The sequence below is a fragment of the Vombatus ursinus genome, unplaced genomic scaffold (genome assembly GCF_900497805.2).
Source record: "Vombatus ursinus unplaced genomic scaffold, bare-nosed wombat genome assembly UNPS02011014.1, whole genome shotgun sequence".
In the NCBI taxonomy this organism is placed as follows: Eukaryota; Metazoa; Chordata; class Mammalia; order Diprotodontia; family Vombatidae; genus Vombatus; species Vombatus ursinus.
Window position 1 is genome coordinate 16,341,060 of NW_020950792.1, and position 22,108 is coordinate 16,363,167.

Genomic DNA, 22,108 nt, shown 5'->3' on the forward strand with positions numbered 1-22,108 from the left:
TGACCCTGAACATACAAAGGGGGATTACCAGTAATTCCTAGCTGTGCTAATTCAGTTCTAAAAGGCTTATTTGTGCTGTCAATGAAACAAGAAGAAAAGGAAGAAATTAAGATAAAAAAGAAAGAAAGAAAGAAAAAAGAAGGCAAAAGAAAGAAAAGCATCTGTAGACTGATTGGAGAAAGCTCATCTAATGGCCACAGAGGTAATACACACATTCTATCCTCACTTTGGAAGACTCAAGTGCAATGTAATTTTTTCCTCTTTCCCCTAACAAAGAAAGATACTGACATGTTATGGATTTAAACAAACAAATAATCTATGTACTAGAAATATATTATTAATAATGATTTAGATTACTGTCAAAAGACAGATGACCTAAGACTTATTTTATTCTCCTGTAATGTACACTTTCTTAATTTGTGGTCTCACCATGTGTTGAAAGTCCAAGAATAAATGATCTTGTTCACTCAAGGATAGAGAAATGGGGGCCTAAAAGTGGAATCAAAAATATTTCACTTCTCTGACCATAGGCTCTCACAGAGGAAGTATATTAAGTTTTGTGTTGCTGTGACTAACTATGCATGTAACAGTAGGGAACAATTTATCAGCCTATTTTCATCCTTTAATGCATAAAATATCTCTAAAATAATAAAAAAGGAGGTCTAAGTGGTAAATAAAGGTGGTTTAGGTCTTCATGTTATCACTGTTTATAAAATCAGTCATCCTTTAACTGAGCCAAAATACGTTTCTTTTAAAAGAGATTTTTCCAAAAATTAGAATTAAAACACACACACACATATATACATCTATATACACATATTTGTATGTACACACATATGTATGTATATACTATGTTTATGTATATTTATATGTGCACATACATAGTTTTCGCCAATCTTTATGTGTGTATGTGCGTGTGTGTGTGTGTGTGTGTGTGTGTACTTATGTGTGTGTGTGTTTCAGAGTTTTGGATATACATATATATGGGTATTTGTATCCAAAGTTTATTACCTTATAGACAAGTAGTAAAAGCATATCAACATAGAGTTCTCAGAAGATAAATTGCACACTATTGATGACCATATGAAAAATCATTCCAAATCATTCACAACAAATGCAATGGAGATCAAAGTAACTCTGAGGTTTCATTTTACATCCAGCCAATTGGCAAAGATGATGAAAGATGAGAATAGTCAATGTTGGATTACTTGTTGAAAGAAAAACACACTAATACATTATTTATGAAATTATGGTTTGTGTAAAACATTTTAAAAATAATTTAGAATCTTGTGAAGAAAGTGACTTAAGTATGTATAAACTTTAACTTGGACTCTAATTATTAGGCCTATGCCCCAAGAACATTTTTAACTCTTTAAAAAGTCTCATTTACTATTATAGTTATTATAAAAGCACTTTCATAGCTGACAACAGCTAGAAACAAAGTGGTGAGTGACTATGTCCTTGAATGTCATGGTATATTATTGTGCTATAAGATACAGTGACTATGATAAATGAATGAATGAATGATCAATGAATAGATTTGAAAATATTTATTTCTAGCTTTGTGAAAAGTACTGTGTTAAACACAAGATCATCTCTGCTCTCAAAGAGCTCATATTCTAGTGGGGGAAACAATACATATAGTAGATTTCAGCTACATGTCAGATGAAATGGCCCAGTGGTCCTTGTTGTACAGTTACAAGGGCAGATGATAAGACATTTTTATCATTATTTCCACTGATATCTGTGTATTGTATAATGTTGAGTCTTATGTAGATGACAAGGATTTTGGTGGTATTTTCTGTCTTCAGGAGTTATGGTGGCTGAGGAAGTAGGTGCTGTAGCACCTGCAAAAAAGTTCTCATCCTGAATCCACTGATTTCTTTTTAAAACATATTTAAAAGGCTAGCTCCTCAGTGGGTGGTAGTAGTGGTAGGTGAGGAACATATTGAAAAATAAAGGTGTAAAAATAAAAGATATAAATTTTTAAACAGAATATTTTCTAATGATGAAAAAGAAAAGGAATTTATACTTTGAAACCAAACATTCATTAATTTTTGGTTTTATCTTTATTCTTCATTCTATTTCCTCTCCCCCTTTTTATTCTAATTTTATTCTCCCTACTCAAGAAATATTTTCCAATTAATTATTATCTACACTGACTTGTATCAACTTTTTTCTGAACCTGTCATTTAATTGATTTAACTTAAAAGATATCTTGATGTTTGATTAATTGATAACTAATCCTAACTTAAATAACATTATACACTAAAATTTTTGTTCTAAAATACATAGATTGCCAAGAAACAATTTTGTCATACAATGCACTCTCTTTTCTGCATTTCCCCACTATTCCTTTATTCACTCAGTATATATTGACTCTATTCATATATATTCTTTTTGAGGGACTTTTCCTCATTATACACCTCTTGTTGAAACCTGTTGCAATGCTTTCTCCACACCATCCTGGCAAATCATTTTCACATATGATCATCTGGTAAAAGAAATGGGGTAGCTTGAAGGTGTAAACTTAAAATCTGTAGCAGTTAATAGAGACTATCCATAGAAACCCAAAATTAAAGTTTTGCTTTCATTCAGAAATGTCCTAATTAATTAAATTAATACAATGGAGTTCATCCTGCCCAACTATTTCATATTGGCCCTTTCCAAATGAATTTACTGTGAATATCTCATACTCATCAGACCATAACAGAACTTATTATCTTTATTTTTACACTTTAATTTTCTTTATTAAAAAATTATATTCTTGGCAGAGCCAAGAAGGTGGAGTAAAAGCAGTGACTTGTTTGAGCTCTTCCCCAAACTCCTCCAAATCCCTGTAAAAAGTGGCTCTAAACAAATTCTAAAGCAACAGAACCCACAAAAAGACAGAGTGAAACAAATTTCCAGCCCAAAACAACCTGGATGATTGATTAGAAAGGTCTATCATGTCAGACTGGGAGAGAAATGCAGTTCAACATGTGTGTGCAGTCAAAGACCAGGCCTCAGTGAACCCAGAGCAGGGGACTGAATCACAGGTAATTGTGGTGGTTTCTAGACTTCTCAACCCACAAAAGTCAAAGACAACTTAGATGGTCAGTAAGAAAAGCTATGACTGCAGTGAGAGAGAAGCTCTACCCCAGCCCTAGTCCTGGTGCAGCCCCAGGGTGGTGGCTGCTTCCAGAGCTTCTAGCCTACAGACTGAAGGAGAATTGAGTGGCTGATCATAGAGGGATTTCAGGAATATCTTTTCTGATGCTGAGGCAGGATTCTCTTGCTTTGCCCATTTTGGATCTGGGTCACAGTTCTGGGTGGTGATCCTGGGACCAGGAGGAATGCTGGCATAGTGGAGCTTGTAGTGGTAGTGGAGATGGAATCCTCCTCAGAGTTCCAAGGCAGAAAAGAGTGCTTGTGGTCACTCATAGAGCACAACACAGGCTAGGAAAGGAGTAAACATCTCACCCTTGATCATACCACCATGGAAGAACTGAAAACTTATAGGTTCCTAGATGTACCTCTGAAAGCATCTGCACAAAACCCCCAAAGCTTGGAACAGCACATTCTCCACACTGGAAGCAGAAACCTACCTTAACAAAGACTTTAAAACTCAAGTAATTGGCTAGGATCATGAGCAAACTGTGCAAAAAAAAGTCAGACCATAGAAGCTTTATTTGGTGACAAAGAAGATCAAAACAAAGAACAAGAAGAAGACAACAAAGTCAAAACTCCTACATCCAAAGCCTCCAAGAAAAACATGAATCAGTTCAAGGCCATGGAAGAGCTCAAAAAGGATTTTGAGAAGCAAGTAAGAGAAGTACAGGAAAAACTGGGAAGAGAAATGAGAGTGATGCAAGAAAATCATGAAAAACTAGTCAACAGCTTGCTAAAGGAGACACAAAAAAATACTGAGGAAAATAATAATTTTTAAAAATGGCCTAACCAAAATGGCAAAAGAGGTCCAAAAAGACAATGAAGAGAAGAATCCTTCGAAAGCAGAACTGGCCAAATGGAAAAGGAAGTCCAAAAGCTTACTGAAGAAAATACTTCCTTAAAAATTAGAATGGAGCAATTGGAAGCTAGTGAATTTATGAGAAATCAAGACGTTGTAAAACAAAACCAAAAGAATGAAAAAATATAGAGCACAATGTGAAATATCTCATTGGAAAAACAACCAACCTGGAAAATAGATCCAGGGAAGAGAACTTAAAAATTATTGGACTATCTGAAAGCCATGATCAAAAAAAGAGCCTAGACATCATCTTTCAAGAAATTATCAAGGAAAACTGTCCTGATATTCTAAAAGCAGAGGGTAAAATAGAAATGGAAAGAATCCACTGATCACCTCCTGAAAGAGATCCCCCAAGGAAAACTCTTAAGAATATTGTAGCCAAATTCCTGAGCTCCCAGGTCAAGTAGAATATATTGCAAGCAGCCAGAAAGCAACAATTCAAGTATTGTGGAAGCACAATCAGGATGACACAAGATTTAGCAGCTTCTACATTAAGGCACTGGACGGCTTAGAATATGATATTCTGAAGGACAAAGAAGATAGGATTACAGCCAAGAATCACCTACCCAGCAAAACTTAGTAAATCGATTCTTCAGGGAGAAAAATGGATATTGAGTGAGATAGAAGACTTTCAAGCATTCTCGATGCAAAGACCAGAACTCAACAGAAAAATTTGATTTTCAAATACAAGACTCAAGAAAAGCTCAAGAAAGAGCTAAACAAGAAAGAGAAATCATAAGGGACTTATTAAGGTTGAATTGTTCACTTTCCTATATGGAAAGATGATATTTATAACTCATGAGACCTTTGTCAGTATTAGAGTAGTTGGAGGAGGAAAAATTCTATGTATAGATAGACTGATAGATAGAGGGCACAGGGTGAGTTGAAGATGAATGGATGATATCTGGAGAATAAAATTAAGGGGTGAGAGAAGATTATACTGGGAGAAGGAGAAAGGGAGAGGCAGAATGGGGTAAATTATTTCACATAAAACAGACAAGAAAAGTTTTTTACAGTGGAGGGGAAGTGAGGGAAAGTGAGAGGAAAAGAGTGAATCTTATTCTCATCAGATTTGGATGAAGGAGGGAATAACATACACTATCAATTAGGAATGGAAAGCTATCTTACCCTACAGGAAAATAGAGGGGAAGGGAATAAGAGAGTGAGGGGATGATAGAGGGGAGAACAGATTGGGGGAGGTGGTAATCAGAAGCAAATACTTCTGAGGAGGGACAGGGTCAAAAGGGAGAATAGAATAAACAGGGGGCAGGATAGGATGGAAGGAAATATAGTTAGTTTTCCATAGCATAATTACTATGGAAGCATTTTGCATGACTACACAAGTATAAACTGTATTGAGTTGCATCCCTGTGAGGGTGAATGGGAGGGAGGAAGGTAAAAAATTTGGAATCCAAAGTTTTAAAAACAAATGTTAAAAAGTTGTTTTCACGTCTAACTGGGAAATAAGATATACAGGCAATGGGGTATAGAAATCTATCCTGCCCTACAAGAAAATAGAAGAGGCATGGGATAAGAGAATGAGGGGAGATAGAAGGGAGGCCAGATTAGGGGAAAGGGTATTTTCCCTTTCTTTCCCACACTGTCTTGGGGTTGGAGGAGGGACAAGAAGGGGAGAAAATTTGGAACTCAAAATCTTGTGGAAGTGAATGTTGAAAACTAAAAATAAATAAATTAATGAATCTTTAAAAAAATATATTTTTGTTTACTTTTTTTTTTGCCTCTGTGCTTCTGTCTTCAGAACAATTTTTGGCTCCTCTATCAGAAAAGCATGCTTGACCCTGTCATGGACATGTTTAGCACATATGGAGCCACCATAAGCCCTGCTGACTTGCTTTTTTTGTCTTTGATAGCCACATAAGAACTTTAGGTTTCACAATACAAACACCTCAAAGTGTTCCTGGGCACACACCACAGGCCAATTTTGGTGCTTTTCCAACTTTCTTGGCACAAAAGTAAACAATTCTATTACCTTCGGTTCATGATACCTGAGTTTTGTTGAAAGCTGTGTTGTAGGATAACCTACTGTGATATGTCAAATGCAGAACTATTTTAATTTTTCAGCACTACCTTCAGAAAAAGGAAAAAGAGAACTTATTATCTTTACACCAATTTCCACTCTTTATTTAAAGCAAAAGACATGTAATAAATAATATGGAAACAAAAATTAAATTGCAACAATAATTTGTTAGAAAAATCTCTAACTTGAGTATTTGGGGACAAAAGACTTGAATTTGAATGCTGGTTTAAAAACTCAACACTTGGGTGACTCAGCAAGTATTTTAAACTTTCTGAACTTCAATTTCTTCAATTTTAAAAATAAGTGTATGTTATGATGTTGTATAGCTCAAAGTTTGAATGATGCCTGATAGCTTGAGTATACACACACACACACGCACACACACACACACATATGATGTAGATTTCATATGTTTCATGTTGGGGATTGTTATTTGAGAGTCAAAATTTTAAAGTTTTTTGAATACATATTTAACTAAAGATATTTCTTACTAAATGATTTTAAAAAATAACTAAAGTGAACTTTTCTTCAATTTTAATTTTGAATTTAATTTCTTCCTCATCAGAATTATTATTCTTGTACTTTATGAATATATATGTACATATATATATATATATATTCACATTAGGATATCATTATTTTGATTGATTTCCCACATCATAAAGCATTCCAAAGTAATTGTGCCCATAGTGATCAGCAGGTTGTTGTCATTGATTATCAATATATTATACCTATTGCCTATGGTGGTATTCCTCTGGTGTTAATCACTGTTGCTTGAAGTTAATTGGATTACTGTGATATTGATTCTCTGTGGCTTAATTGCATGTACATTGTATGATGCATTGATTTTTTCATTCTTTATTTTCTCAAATTTAGATATGTAGTATACTGTTCTGCTCTATGTACTGCTAGTCATCATTACTTCAGGGTTCCACTTATTTTTGCATATTGCTGTGCTAAATAAAATTTTAACTAAAACCTTTTTTTTAATTGAAGGCTAACATTTTAGAAATGTAATTCATAGAAAGCCACAGAAAAATACACAGAAGACTTTTAATTCCAGGAATCACCCCGAATATAAAAATAAGGACTTTGTGAGAACGTTAAGAGATAGAATAAATGATATGAATGTATAAATAAATAAAACATTTGTTAAGCCCTTAATACATGCAAAACACTGAGCTAAGTGTTTGGGATACAAACAGAAAAGTAAGACAGACTCCACTCTCAAGGAGCTCATACTCTAATCAAGGAGGCAATATATATGAAATATTTGAGATGATGCAATGTTATCAACAATAGGTATGAATAACTACATAAGATGGAGTCCATTTTCCCTAGACCAACAGAAAGAACTGAACATTTAGAAACTCTAAACAAAGAAAAGTTATGAAGAATACCTGGGAAATGACTAACTTTGCCTCCTGAAGATGAAGAATTTTTTAGAGTTTATTATTATGATAGACAGAGATGGTTCGCCTACAAAAAGACTAAAATTCCTGATTGGCATAAACTTAATACTTGAAAAAGGAATAGTATCCACTAATGTTAGGGGGTCTATGCACATTTGTGCATCACTGTTCCAAGCTTAGAAACTTGTTAGTAACAAGCCCATTCCTCTCCACAAGAGGACCATTTCAAATATTGGATAAATCATGTAATGAAAATACTCCAGATTTGGGCAGAGTTGAAGGAGTGGGGAGAAAGATGCTGCCAAAAGAGGTATGATTCAGGGAGGCATTAAAAGACTAAATTTTGGACTTTTTCATAATATGAAGTCTGAAAATACTGAACTAACATATCAAGAATGCTTTCAACACTAGAGATTGAATATGACAGAGCAGAGATAGGCAATTGTACACTAACTGCTTCATCCTGCTAAATGAATAGCTATCCAGGCATTGTTTCTATAACCCAGAGATAGAAAGTCTGATGAGCTTTGCAGTTGTCTGGTTTGAAGAAAACTGTTAATAATATCAAGAGCTAAGACTTTCTAAATACCCTTTTAATGATGAAATTTAATTGAGAGAGCCTATAAAGGTTAAGTTTAAGTAGACAGGTACACAACCGTGCTATAAATATAACTGAACAGACTAGGACCATTGAAGCCTATCATCCAGACCTATGAGTTGCCTTAAGCACATGAGTTTTGTTTGCTCATGTGTTTCCCTGCCAAATTCCTATATGTATGTACCCATTGTTCAGTATAGGTATTATATTTCTTGGTAGGACAGTGTGATTTAGGTTAATATAAGCATTATAATTTTCATTACCTATGCATTTAATATATTAATATCTGTCATATCTTTGCCTTATTATTAAGTAAATTATGTTTAACATCTAAAAGTGTAATGTTATATTGTGATTGTTGGGTAAATAGAAAATATATTGGATGACTGGATGGGAGCTCAAGAGCTAGAGTGATTAATGGGGAAAGTATTTTCCCTCAACAAGGTTATCCCCTAGAACCTTTAAAGAATTTGAACGTAACCCTGTGACAGTGGTCTATCTCTGTAAACTATGTTAACAAATCAGTCAATTCGCACACTTATAATATGCCAGCTATTAAATACTGGGATACAAAGAATGCCAAAACAAACACACAAAATTATATACAAACAAGATAAATACAGAATAAATTATAGATTGTCTCAAAAATTAAGATTAAAGAAGAATAGGAGAGGGTTTTTGTTTTGTTTTGTTTTGTTTTTGCCAAAAGAGAGACTTAAGCTGAGATGGGTAAATGAAAAAATACTACTCTTGCCAGGAATTGGGAAGTTTTGGAGAAGAGAGTGTTTAAAAGGAATACTGAGTTCAGTTTTGGATAGCTCTTTAAAATGTATATGAGACATCCAGTTCAAGACCTGATAGGCAGGTGGAAAGGAAAGACTGGATGTCAGCAGAGAGGTTAGGGTTGGCCAAATAGATTTATGTATCATATGCATAAAGATGGTACTTGAATCCACAGGAGATGATTAGATCACTATGTAAAATAGTATACAGGGTGAAGAGAAGAATGCCCAGCACAGAGCCAGAGTGGACACTCACCTAGGAATCAAGCAGGTTTGTGATGAAGGATCTGCCATAAGAGAACAGTATCACAAAACTAAAAAAAAAAAAAAAAAAAAAGAATATTAAGGAGAAGAGGTTATAGACAGCATTAAACCTTCAAAATCAAGAACGATGAGAAGTGAAAAAAAAAGTCCTTAGATTTTGCATTTAAGAGATCATTGGTAAAAGAAAAAGGACAATGTACAAATGTACAAAAATACTTAGAGCAACTCTACTTGTGGTGTCAAAATTAGAGTTTGAGAGGAAGTTAATTAATTGTATAAGGGCTAACAAGTTGTGATATATAATTGTGTTGTAATACTATTGTGCTATAAGAAATAAGGAGAATGCTGGTTTCAGAAAAAACTGCAAATAACTATATGAATTAATGCAAATTGAAGTAAGCAAAACAAAGAGGTCTTTACACACAGTAATAACAATATTGAAATAATGATCAATACTTATTTTGATACAATAATTGAAGACAATTACAGAAGATTCATGATGCAAAAATGCTACTGATTTCCAGATAGAGAACTGAGGAACACAGTGTAAATTGAGGCATAATTTTTTTCACTTTCTTTATATTCCTTGATTTTTTTCCAACATGACTAATACAGAAATACATTTTTTAGTGATTTCATATGTATAATTGGTACATATTGCTTGTCTTCTCAATAAGTGAGGGAGAAGCAGCAGGGAAGAAAAATAATTTGGAACTCATTTTTTAAAAATAAATATTAAAATAAAAATGTTAAAATATTTTATTGATAATGTTAGAGAGAGCAATTTCTGTTAAATAATGGTGTTAGACTCCAAACTGAAAACAGTTAAGACAGCGAGTGAAAATAAAATGGAAGCTCATATTGGAGATGATTTTCTCAAGGAATTTAGCTGTGAGCAGGGAGGGAGGGAGAAAGGGAGGGAAAAGAGAGAGAGAGAGAGAGAGAGATAGTAGCTAGATAGGATGAATGGATAAAATCTGGGTTTTGTTTTTACTTATTTATTTGAGGATGAAGGAGACAAGGGAATGCTTGTAGCCAGTAGGGAAGCAACTAACAGAAAGGGAGAGATGGAAGATTAATGAGAGAGTTTGAATGATAGAAGATATGCTGAAGAAGATGAAATGGAATAGGATCACTTGTGCATATGAAGTGATTTGCCTTGACAAGTGGAAGGGATAGTTCTTCGCCTGAGAAAGGGTTGAAAGAGGAAATAATCATAATAGGAATCTAAGAGGTTTGAAATGAAAAGAAGAGAAGAAAAAGAAGTTAATAGCAGCATGCTGAAGGCCACAATCTGGGATACAACATCTAGGCACTTTGTTTAATCACATAGTTGTGCTTCTGCACAAACTTAGAATAAGGTAGAATCAGGTGACGGCAGATAACATTACATAAGCATTATTTTTTTTTCCATCTTGGGAATATATTCCATCTTGGAAATGAATTTACTGGCTCCATTGATTAAAGGACTTAAATATCACTTAAGGTAAAAGCTCAGCACAGGGATAGACAACATGAGATGAATGAGATGCAGGCTCTGCCATAGGGAAAAAAATATCACTGATTTCTAGCCTTCTCAAGAATAGTATCAGAAGATTTTCTTCTCTTCTAAGGATAACAAAATTTTGTTTACCACACTTAAGCTCCACAGTCTCCTTTTATTGCCAGCAGTGATCATTGATTACAAAGCATGGTACTCCCTTAGGTTTAGTACCTTCATTGGCTGTCCTCAGATAAATCCCAAATCATAGTCTCCTTGTCTACATCTCTTGAGATGTCTTCCGTCCTTCCTATCTTCTCAGACCCATGACTTCTGATGTTAAGTATCTTCTCTCATGACTACAACTCAGAACTTCCAGCTCAGAACTTGGAATCCTAAAGATTAAAAAAAATAAAAGAGGTACATTCAGCAGATGATTATATTAGTAATTACCACAGTAAAATTCAAGTTCAAATTTTTAGCTTAGCACATTATGGAAAAAAAGATTTGTTGAAAAAATAACAACAGAAACAATAAAGCCCCACCACCTTCAGGAAAAGAAAATGCAGTTGCAACAGGTTTCTTAAGTTCAAGTATACCCAAATGGAACATATTGACTTTATGGAAAGTTATTAGGGCCTCTAAAGGTGATTATTTATTATTTCTTGATCTAGCTTTAGAAGTATTTATATATACATATATCCATATTATACATAGTGGAAATAGTTGACAGTTTACAATTTTAAAAAGATGAATTTAAAACAACTTGGAGTTGAAGATTTGAAAAAGATGTGTAATTTCATAGCTCATGACAGTTAACTAAATAGTGCCCGTTAAAACATGAAATAAAACTTTAGGCTCAGAAAGAAGAGAGGAAGGAGAAGCAAGAGAACTTTACATATGAAGATATATAGCTAGAGGGAAGGATAATAGACAGAATGAAAGACATATAGGAAGAAAAACAAGGGAGAGAGAGAGAGAGAGAGAGAGAGAGAGAGAGAGATGCACCACTTCAAAAAACTGAAGTCCAAGAGGTTGCCATACATAGGCACTAAGAGTCTGTTCTAAAGCAAGAAATATGAAGGGAGTGTTTTCTGTTGCTTGGGGTTGTAGGATTTAGCTTTATGTCATAGCTGGAATGTATTATTATTTTGCAAGGTCTTTAAACTTTCCCACCTTAAATCACTCCTTTGGTCATGACATAACCATGGAGGTTTTCCTGAGGCATCACATTTTGCAAAACAGGCTGAGAATTTGTGATTTATAACATGATTTATTAGGCATATGTATTATCACCTTCACACAACTTGTGCAGCCCTGTTTGCTGGTAGAACATCCATCATTTGTCAATAGCATTATAGCTATGTGCATTCCTATATTTATTTGCCCTCAGTTCTGAAACATTACTATTTATCATTTTAAAAAATTAAATATAAAATATACTAGCATACATCACTTGTTTTTAAAAAATCTCACTAGAATACTGAGAATCATAATAATCCTCCAAGCCAGTTAAAATAAACTAATAATGACTTCAGAACATATCTGTAGCTTGATCACATGTATTTTAATTAACATTTTTACAAGTATTATTCGATTACTATGATCCAAAAAATAATACTCTTTATGATCAGTCCCTCTGTTTTTGACCTTGAATGTTACTGACAAAAGAATGAAAGTGATGGAAAAAAAGCTGACAGTTCTTAGATTTTTTGACATAATGCATTTAAAATTAACCTTAGAAGCTAAAGAATATATAAAAATGTGTAATTTCATAGCTTATGATAGTTAAGTAAAAATGAAGGATAAACACGAAATACAACTATAATCTACATTCCATAAAGTAAAATTATACTCCAAATACCCAACATGAAATAAATGAGAAATGAAGGTTAAAAGAAGCTGGAGGTTAGAATAGGCTGGAGGCCTAGTTGAAAGAACACATAGAACCAGAAAAGGCAATCCCCAGATAATGCATTGTGAAAATTAGTAGTAAGATTGGCAAATAATGGGAACAGTCATCACAGTGAAATCAAGAGTAATTTCACTCAACTATTTCTATCTTCTCTTGTATCTTAGCTGGGGAAATCTCCATAAGTTCTGTAAATGTCCCAGTCCTCTTTCAGAATGTCTTGATGAAAAGTGGGAGTAAGGAGAAGCTTACCTCTGTAGCAATATTCTTACAGCTTTTTGTTTGACTGTTTACTTTTTTTTAATGATATCTGTTTTGTAAGTCAGATGGCCACTAAGAGTGAATTGTTGAATACATTTGGTAATTTTTTTATCATATTCCAATTCATATTTTTAGATCTCTAGTGGATATTTGAACTGGTCAAACACAATCTCTTCAACTCCAGAAGTGCTGAGGAAATGGGCTACTTAAGTCTATCCTGATAACAGTCTAGAGGGCAAACAATATGCTACTGCTTATCTGGTTAATCTCTGTAACAGTAGAATGCAGATTAAGGAGCCAGAAATGGTTGAATATACTATTTGTACACCTGTGACACTCACTACTCAGACCAGGTATCAAAAAGGGCTATTGAAATGGAGTATGAACTATCGTGAATAAGTTCTCAAATAATCAAATATTGTTTGGCCACTAGATACTGTCTCTAATGTATATATGAATTAGTTATTTCCACTGTCCCAGTGACAAATAGTTTTAATTAGAATTTTATTTTGTTTTTTTAATTTTTTAATTTTAATTTTTTAATTTATTTTTTTACATTTTAATTTTATTTAATTTTTTTACATTATTTTATGTTGTGAGAGTTCCACACAGAAGGTTAAAGATTATGATTTATTTATCTTCTCCAAAGCTTAACACATTAGGATTGTATATTGCACATAGCAAGAAATCAATGAATCAATCAACATTAGTTAAATTCCAATCATGTGGCAGGAACTTAATACATGATAGACTATGACTTCACAGACACATGCATACATATATATATACACATACATACAAGTATAGATAGAAAGAAGAAAAATAGATTAGATAGATAAAAATAGGTAGAGAGATAGATACAGCTAGCTAGAGAGGTGACAGAAAAATCTTTATAGCTAGAAATGCCATAATTGGAGTTAGATAATATTCATAACCCACTGAGAGAGGAAAAGGATAATAAAATAAGAGCAAAAAAAAGAAGACAAAGAGAAATGATGGATAAAGAGTAAAAGGAGAGGAGAGGAGAGGGGAAAGAGAAAGGAAAGGGAAAAAAGATGAACTTTAAGAGAAAGCTCTTATAAGAAAGTGAATTTGCTAACGTTTGCCACTCTCTGATGGTAAACCTTCACCAATAATTCATTGGTTTAAGTGAATTTTGTGAAACTTACGTCAGAGTTCAGCCACTCTTGTTATAAGCTATGTCTTGCATTTGAACTACTGATGTGTTTGTGTTTCTGTTGAAGACGTGATCTAGGAGAAATATGTAGTCTTTTGAATAGAGATGAATAAATAAAATGTTTAAGTATCATGCAAATTCCATCACAGATTATTCAACTATTATTTATAGAATTTTAGATTCAGATCTGAAGGACAATGTAACCAACGAAAATACATATGATAACTGTAGTTCCAAAATATTGGATCAAGTCCCCAGTTGTGACTTCATTGGTCACTTCCAATAGCCCTGGGTACCCCAGGAAAAGTCTATTTCAAAGACAGATGCTGTATGTTGTTAAGTTTGCTTCACATTTCCTTTTTAAAGCATTCCCTTTCCTTGTTCTATTGAAAAAAATTGACTTTCTATAATACACACACATATACATATATATGTATATATGTATATGTGTGTGTTTGTATATGCTATTATATTTATAAGAAGTAAATGTTGGTTAAAGGCCCTCTGGGAAACAGCTTCCTGATTGCTAGAAAGTGAAATGGCTCATAGAATCATTAAGGGAGATATTATTTTAAAATTTAAGCTGCTAGTACATATTGAAATGGCTGTTTGTTAGAAAGAGATGTGCCCACATATCCCACCAGAATATATAAAATATTAATATTATATATCAAATTTATAGCTTGAACATAAAACATGGACATCAAAGTTAAAAAGTCTATCATTTCCTTATATAGAACATCACCATACATACATCATAATACAACGAAATATGTTAATAAAGACAACGAAATATGTTAATCTGGAAGACCAAAAACAAGATATGGAGCCTAAATGCAGATCGAAGCATTTTTATTTTTTTTGCTTGTTGTTTTTTTCTTTCTCATGGTGTTTTCCTTTTTGTTCTGATTCTTGTTTCACAACATGAGTAATGTGGAAATGTGTTTAACATGATTGTACATGCATAAGCTATATCAGATTGCTTACTGTTTTGGGAAGGGGGACGGTAAGGCAGGTAGAGAGGGAGAAAAATTTGGAACACAAAATCTTACAAGAATGAATGATGAAAATTATATGCACATGTTATTGGAAAAAATAAAATACCTATTAAGAAAAAAAGGAAAGAAAAGAAAAAAGAAATACATCTGACCTCAAAATATCCCAGAGATTTTAGACACACACACACACACATTTGTGAACAGGGACCATGTCGTATTCCCAAACTTCTAGCACAGTAGCAGACATATAACAAATTCTCCATAAATATTTTCTGACCGTTGATTGAGTGATGTTCAGCAATATCATCTAGGATAGATGGACTCTGACATTATGAGCTAGTAGAACCATAAACATAGCTAAGTTTATCTATTGTCCTACTATTGCATATGATACTTTTTGAGCAAGGTTAAGTGGGAAGAGGGGATATATACATGTATACATATACACATTTTTGTCTTTCTTTTGATTTTTTGGATGTGAAGATAATTAATTTGGTACAAAAATTTAATTAGTTCATATAATTTTGATATTATGTTTGTGGAGAATGAGTCTCTAAGACAGGATTTCTTTAAAAAAAATGTATGCTATGCTATTCTGTCAGCTACCTAGTTAATTTTCATTGGCTAAATCAAGAAAACACATATCTAAGTTATTGTTTTCCTGAGTCTATAGTGGCTATTGATAGTTGTATATTCTTGAAAAAATCATTTTGGGTTAGGGGACATGTAATCCTATCACCAGCACAGAGCTATCTCACACTTTCCATTAGGATACTCTTCCACTAGCAGAAGACAAAGCCTTTCTCATTTAAAAGCAGCTCAAATCAGCAGAGGGCATTAAAGCACACATAAAATGCCAGTAAGTGACTTTGAGGATTTACAGAGGAAGGCATTTGTGGAATGATATAGTATTTGTCTGTTGTTTGTTTTAAAAGATTTGTTGTTGTTGTTGTTTTTGTGGTCAAAGTGCATAAAGTTAGAGAAGAATCTCATTCTTTAGGGTATCTTTCTTTGTTTTGAGATAGGAGTATAAACCAAATAGAGGAGTGAAAGGTAGCCTCCAGAGTTACAGAGAGCTGTTTTCTATTTATGTTTCCTGCCCCAGAGGCCGGTAAATATCATTTAATACAAACTTCCCAACTGCTTGATAATAAAATAAATATAATATAAGACATAGAACATAATATACACATATGTATATATACATGCATAGATGTATATATGTGTGTGTGTATGTGTGTGTACATATGTGAATATATATTATAGGTGTATTTGTACACATATGTTCATGAAAGGTGTTTTCTTCCACCATGGAACAAGAGTCTAAATCGACAGGAATTCCTTATAATTACAGATTCTCCAGATGTTCCTGATTGCTTCAACCCTAGAATGTTAAGGAAACTCCTAAGTGAGATCCATAAGTGATCAAAAATGTCTGGACTCAGTATCAACAAAGGAATAGTCAAGTAGATAAAAAATGTCTATCGTTCAGACTATGACTTAACAGTTTAACAACTCATAGATTGGTTCATCAGACAGACCACAGTTGGATAATGAGCTTGGCCTAAAATTGAATAGGGGGAATGTGAACTATTTCTTTTGTAAAACTGAAGTTTTCTCAATGAATCCAAATTTCTTCCTGAGACAAAGGTCTATCTTTTAAAATAAAATATTATCCTAGTAACATCAAATGTCTGAAAATCATTCATTGATTGTCTCAGAAAAACTGAAGTTGAGGATCACATAAAGGACGATGAAAAAGCACATGGTAGGAATGAGCAGGATGGCGAGTATTAAAAATAGAAGAATTGTGTAGAAGAAGCAGAGAAAGGGATATTATTAGATAAATGTGTGTGGCATAGGGTATAGAATGCTGGGCTTGGCATCAGGAAGATCTGTTAAATCTTGCCTCAGACACTTAACTAGCTGTGACTCTTGGCAAGTGACTTAACCTCTCTTAACTTCAGTTCCTTCCTCTGTAAAATGATAACAACAGCACTTACTTCACCAAGTTGTTGGGAAATTTGCTTTGCTAACTTAAAGCACCATAGGAATGCTAGCTATTATTAATGTTATACTCTAATTATATAGTGAGAGTGAGAGATGACTAATATATAAGTAGTATGCCACATTTTTCATCTACATAATAGAACTAGAGGAAGGCCCCTAGAATCTTAGGTGAATACCCTATGCATATTTAGGAGGACATGGACAAAAGTCAAATGGGATGGGAAGGCATCAGTAAGCCATGATTAATAATGCAGGAGGGGTGAAATCACAACTCCATCAAATTATCAAAGATGATAAGATATGAAAAGCACTATGTGTGGTACTGCAAATAGAGAGGATAAATGCCATTGTTTCCAAAAAGTATAGATTTATTCAGAAAAGTTTCAGATTAACTGAGTACACCGACTAGACATCTGCTTGTTTTGGTATATTTTCATTTCAATGAAGGACAAATTCTAAAGATAAATGAATGATTTCCTAATTGTGTAATTTCATGCCCTAGTTAGGCAGTTGTTGACATATTTTTGAAGTATAGAAATCTTTTCTGCACCCCTGAAATCTCACCATAAATGTGGATACCCATTCTACCTAATGCTACCACTTTCAGTAGAAGTATTAATAATGCAAATATCTGGTTTTAATGTCCTCATTACTCACTAAAGAATTATTTTCCTTTGGAAATTCCTTCAGATATGAGTAAGCAATCCTGTAAAAAAAAATATTTGACCAAAATGTAACCTCAAGTCTAACAAGTATTTTGCTGATAAAATCTTATTGCCCACCATTTTATTCTCTGGCCTGTTGTTGGGGAAAAAGACTATTTATTGTTTAAAAAGGAAATACTTGTACTCAAGATATCTATTAAATTGATGCCAGTTGTACATGTATGTACCAGCCATAAGCTGATACTTTTTCTCTCTCCTCCAGCAGATCAAAACCACTCATTCTATTTTACGGTTTTGTAATTGTCAATGTCCCTCAATAAATCCCTTATATACGATCTGACAAATGTTAGAAGAGTTTCCTTTTGTCATTTTTAGTGTTTCCTAGATACCAGTGAAATAATGGACCTTAACAATTCCTTGCCCTTAATATATGACTTATCTACTTCCTTTTCAAGTCTTCATGCCCATAAGGATAACCTATATCTACTATATATCTTTCTTGTCATTAAGTCTGTAAAATAGATAAAGGTACACTGGCTATCACACATACACACACTAAAACACACACACACATACACACACACACACACACACACCTTTAAATACTCCAATTATTAATTTTCTCTTCCTTCTCAAATTATCTTGAATTTGTTTCTATTGAATACATATCCAGCATAACGTAAGTTCCTACACATACCCACATACACACACATATACACACATAACTCCAAAGACAGAAAGATAATGTGAAACAAAGACAGAATATAAGAGAATAAACATCAATGTATATCCTATACACAAGTAGTGGGGTGACTAAACAGAGGGGCACAGTTCTCAGATCTTACTCTGATTGTCTCTACCACTTACCAACATCATGTAGGAGTATTAATTTGACTGCTTTTGTAAGTATGTGATGACATGTACTGGAGGAGTTTTCCACCTAATTCAGAGTATATAATGCTGTTCAATGATTATTTCCTGTTCACTTACTGGTTGAAAAAGTCATTGTACTTGGAGACTAAGCCAGAATTGAGAGTACATAGAAAATGCTCTAATGGAGAAATCAGAATGATTTCTCTCTTTACTGTTGTCAGGCTAAGCCTTTGGGGGTAGAGAGGTTGCCACTTTAGCTGTCTATATACTTGGGCCCACAGATGATCATTAACACATGGTGTCTCTGTTTCTTTGCCTATTTGTGTTTGTTCTTTCATACTTTTAGCAAAATGAGTGCTGAGACAAAAAAGACCAGGCTGCAATTTTGCTTCAAAAGGTCAGAGAAGCTAGTAGATGTCCAATAATAGGAGACTATCACGGCTGCTGCAGTTCAACAAAGTGAGGAGCCACTGGAGCCCTAAGTTACTACCTGAGTTACTCAGGTCAACAACAAATCTATCCAGCAGTTGAGATACTCTATGCCGTAAGTAAGAAATTTATTTATCCATCAGCTGTGACATGTTCGATAGTAATAACTTTAAATTTAGGCCTACTCTTTTCAGCAACTGAAGTAGAGAGGAGACAGTGATACCCGGCTTGAGTGGAGGCATTTTTGTACTTTGGTCTGTGGCATACCTCTTTTTTTCCCATAATATAATAATAATAAACATGATTGAACATGAAACTTCAAATCCATTATGTACAACTTGCTGTTCCTTTTAAATATATAATAAAGTTATCATGGAAATTTCTTTCTTTTCCTGTATTTTGCCTCTCCTTCCCCACCCTAGAGATGGCTATCATTAAATAAATGTGTGTGCATGTGTGTTTGTGTGTCTGTGTATGTGTGTCTGTATGTAAAATCATTCTAAACATACTTTTATTTATCACTTCTTTCTCTGGATTCAGACAATGTCTTCCTTCATATGTCCTTTGTAGTTAATTTGGGTATTTATAATAGTCAAAATGATTTATTTGCTCAAAATTGTTCTTAAAATAATACTGCTGTTAATGTGTACAATGTTCTCCTGATTTTGCTCATTTTGCTCTTCATTATTACCTTTTTAATAACTATCACTTTGTAAAAGCTAATTTATGCTAATTTATTATCAATGATTTAGACATTTCAACTAGTTAAATGATACTATGGAGATAAACGGCGCTAACATAATATTGAAACAATACTCACTGCCACTCGATATTGGAAAAAACATATCAGGATGGATATGTTAGCCAATATCATGGTAATGACCTTCTTGCCCCTCAAGAATATTCCTGGAATGCTGAAGGGAGTTGTGACTGGCAGTATTCTGACATGCTAATGAACATGTGAATTTCTCTCTACAAATAAATTAATGTATATCAAAACCCCCAATGTCTCAAAATAAGTATTACACAGTGCAATTCACAGTATTAACAATAGGAACACTTTTTTACTGGTGCCTTCTACCAGTAAGCCACTCTCAGGAAATCCATTATGTTCTTTTCAGATCTGATTATCCTGCTGTATGTTTTGGCCTTTATTACATGTGGCAATGTCGTCCTGTGCTACTGTCAGACGATGAGCTTTTTACCTATGCTCACTATTTTCAAGTTTTTTCTGTCTCCTCTCATGGGAAGGAGAGTTCTGGAATGACTAATCTCTCAGATTGTATGATTTCTCCTTGTCTAGGCTTTTCACTCCCATGTACAGAATGACTCACCCAGGAGCAGAGTTCTTATGATGCCACTTCTTACCACTGGGCTTCCAGGTGTTCCCTCACTCCAGCCCTCCAGTTACATGAATAGCTTTATATTGATCTTATCTTCATGTAAATTAACCCAAATCTCGATCCAACTCCGAAGATCTTCCTATATTTCAACCTTCAAGGAACTCTTCCCACTAGTCTAGCAGCTAAGGAGTCATTTCAATAGTTCCTCAGTTTATTCTCTTTAGTGACTGAATGGAATTATTGAAATTATGGTGTTGTGGGGAGGGGGGTAGCTGCAATTCTCAGCAGTTTCTAAAGTATGTATGCCTCTAGGGCTTGCTCGAAATTCTAAATCAATTTGGGGGGGAGGAAGAAATCTAAACTCAGACAGAATGAGGCCATATAAATTTATTATACATTTAATATTGCTTTCAAATTGACAATAAATTCAAAAGTCACTTGAAAGCACATAGAAAACACAACAAAAACAAAAAATCCCTAAACAGAATCTTTAACATCACATAATTTTTCTTAATAGTTTCTAAACATGGACAAACTGCTCTGTTTTAAACATTTATCCCTTTCTAAGACAGAATAGTTTTTTTACAGAACTGAGCATTTTAAACTTTTTCTTTCCTAAATGGCAAAGACAAGGGTCAAAACTTTTCCCAACAAATTATCAAAAGGATGACAATGAAAGAAGGTAGGAAACTAAAAATAAATGAAAACAAGAGAACAAATATAAAGTGCAGGGGAAGCAAATCATTCTTGGTGTAGAAATCATGTGAGGCATATGCTATCTAGAAGCCAGAACGTGTGGGCTATCCTTCATTTTCTGTTTTGTTTCATCTGAAAAGTCAAGGGAAGAAATGTATAACCCTATAGATTACCAGCTGTGCTACAATTCCCAAGTGACACTTATGATCTATGCTGCCTTCCTCAAGCTTCTCTTTCTTTCCTCTTTTCTCTATTTCCATCTATCTGTCTCTTTTTCTCTCCTCTCCTCTGTCTCTCCTCTCCTCTGTCTCTTTCTATTTGTCTCTCTCTGTATCTGTCTGTCTCTGTGTCTGTGTCTGTTCATCTCTCTCTCTCTTTCTCTCTCGTTCTCTCTTTCACACACACGCACACACATACACAAAATTAGATCCTGTCTTCAGAATATGTGTCTTATACAAAGAGACCTATGGTTTTATGATAGCACTGCCAGTCTAATATAATTACTGTATGCTTCCTTAAAGACATACATTTGTTGAGAGGTATTGTTCATGTGTATAAACACACACATGTATGTGTGTATATATATACATATGAATATATGTATGTATATATACATATACCAGTGTATATGTATAGATACATGTATGTGTGTATGTGTACATATACATAATATAGGGAAATATTTTATTATTTTGTTTGAAAAGGCTTATTTATTAATATTGCTTGAATGTAGTTTGATGTGGCTAGAAATTGACTGACCTCAGAAATGCTCCCAGGGAAGCCAGATGGCTGCAGGGAATGCCTGGATCCAATTCACAGCTAGAGTCCACAAAATGCTTATGTTTTGCATTGCCCAAATTTGAATGTATATGCTTACATATCATTTGACCTTGATTTGAATGTTTACGCTTACTGATATACATATCAATGGACCTAGCCTAGATACTGTACCCTCTACAAAACAGCTTAACTGCTATGCAAAGTTTCTGCTGACATTCTTCTTTGAAACTCAATATAATATAATCTTAGCAGAGACTTGAGACTAGAGCCTTCTTCCAGCTTTCCTTCTCCACCAAATGACCTAATAAACTTCTTTCTAAATCTATTTCAGATTTCCCTGTTTATTCTCATGACTTAGAATACACACACACACACACACAC

At 33.9% G+C, this 22,108-nt stretch overlaps 1 pseudogene; it reads right to left on the reverse strand.

Moving 5' to 3' along the window:
* Positions 1-5,732: 5,732 nt before the first annotated feature.
* The window catches only part of LOC114038437, a 115,395-nt pseudogene continuing 99,019 nt past the window's right edge, over positions 5,733-22,108 (reverse strand).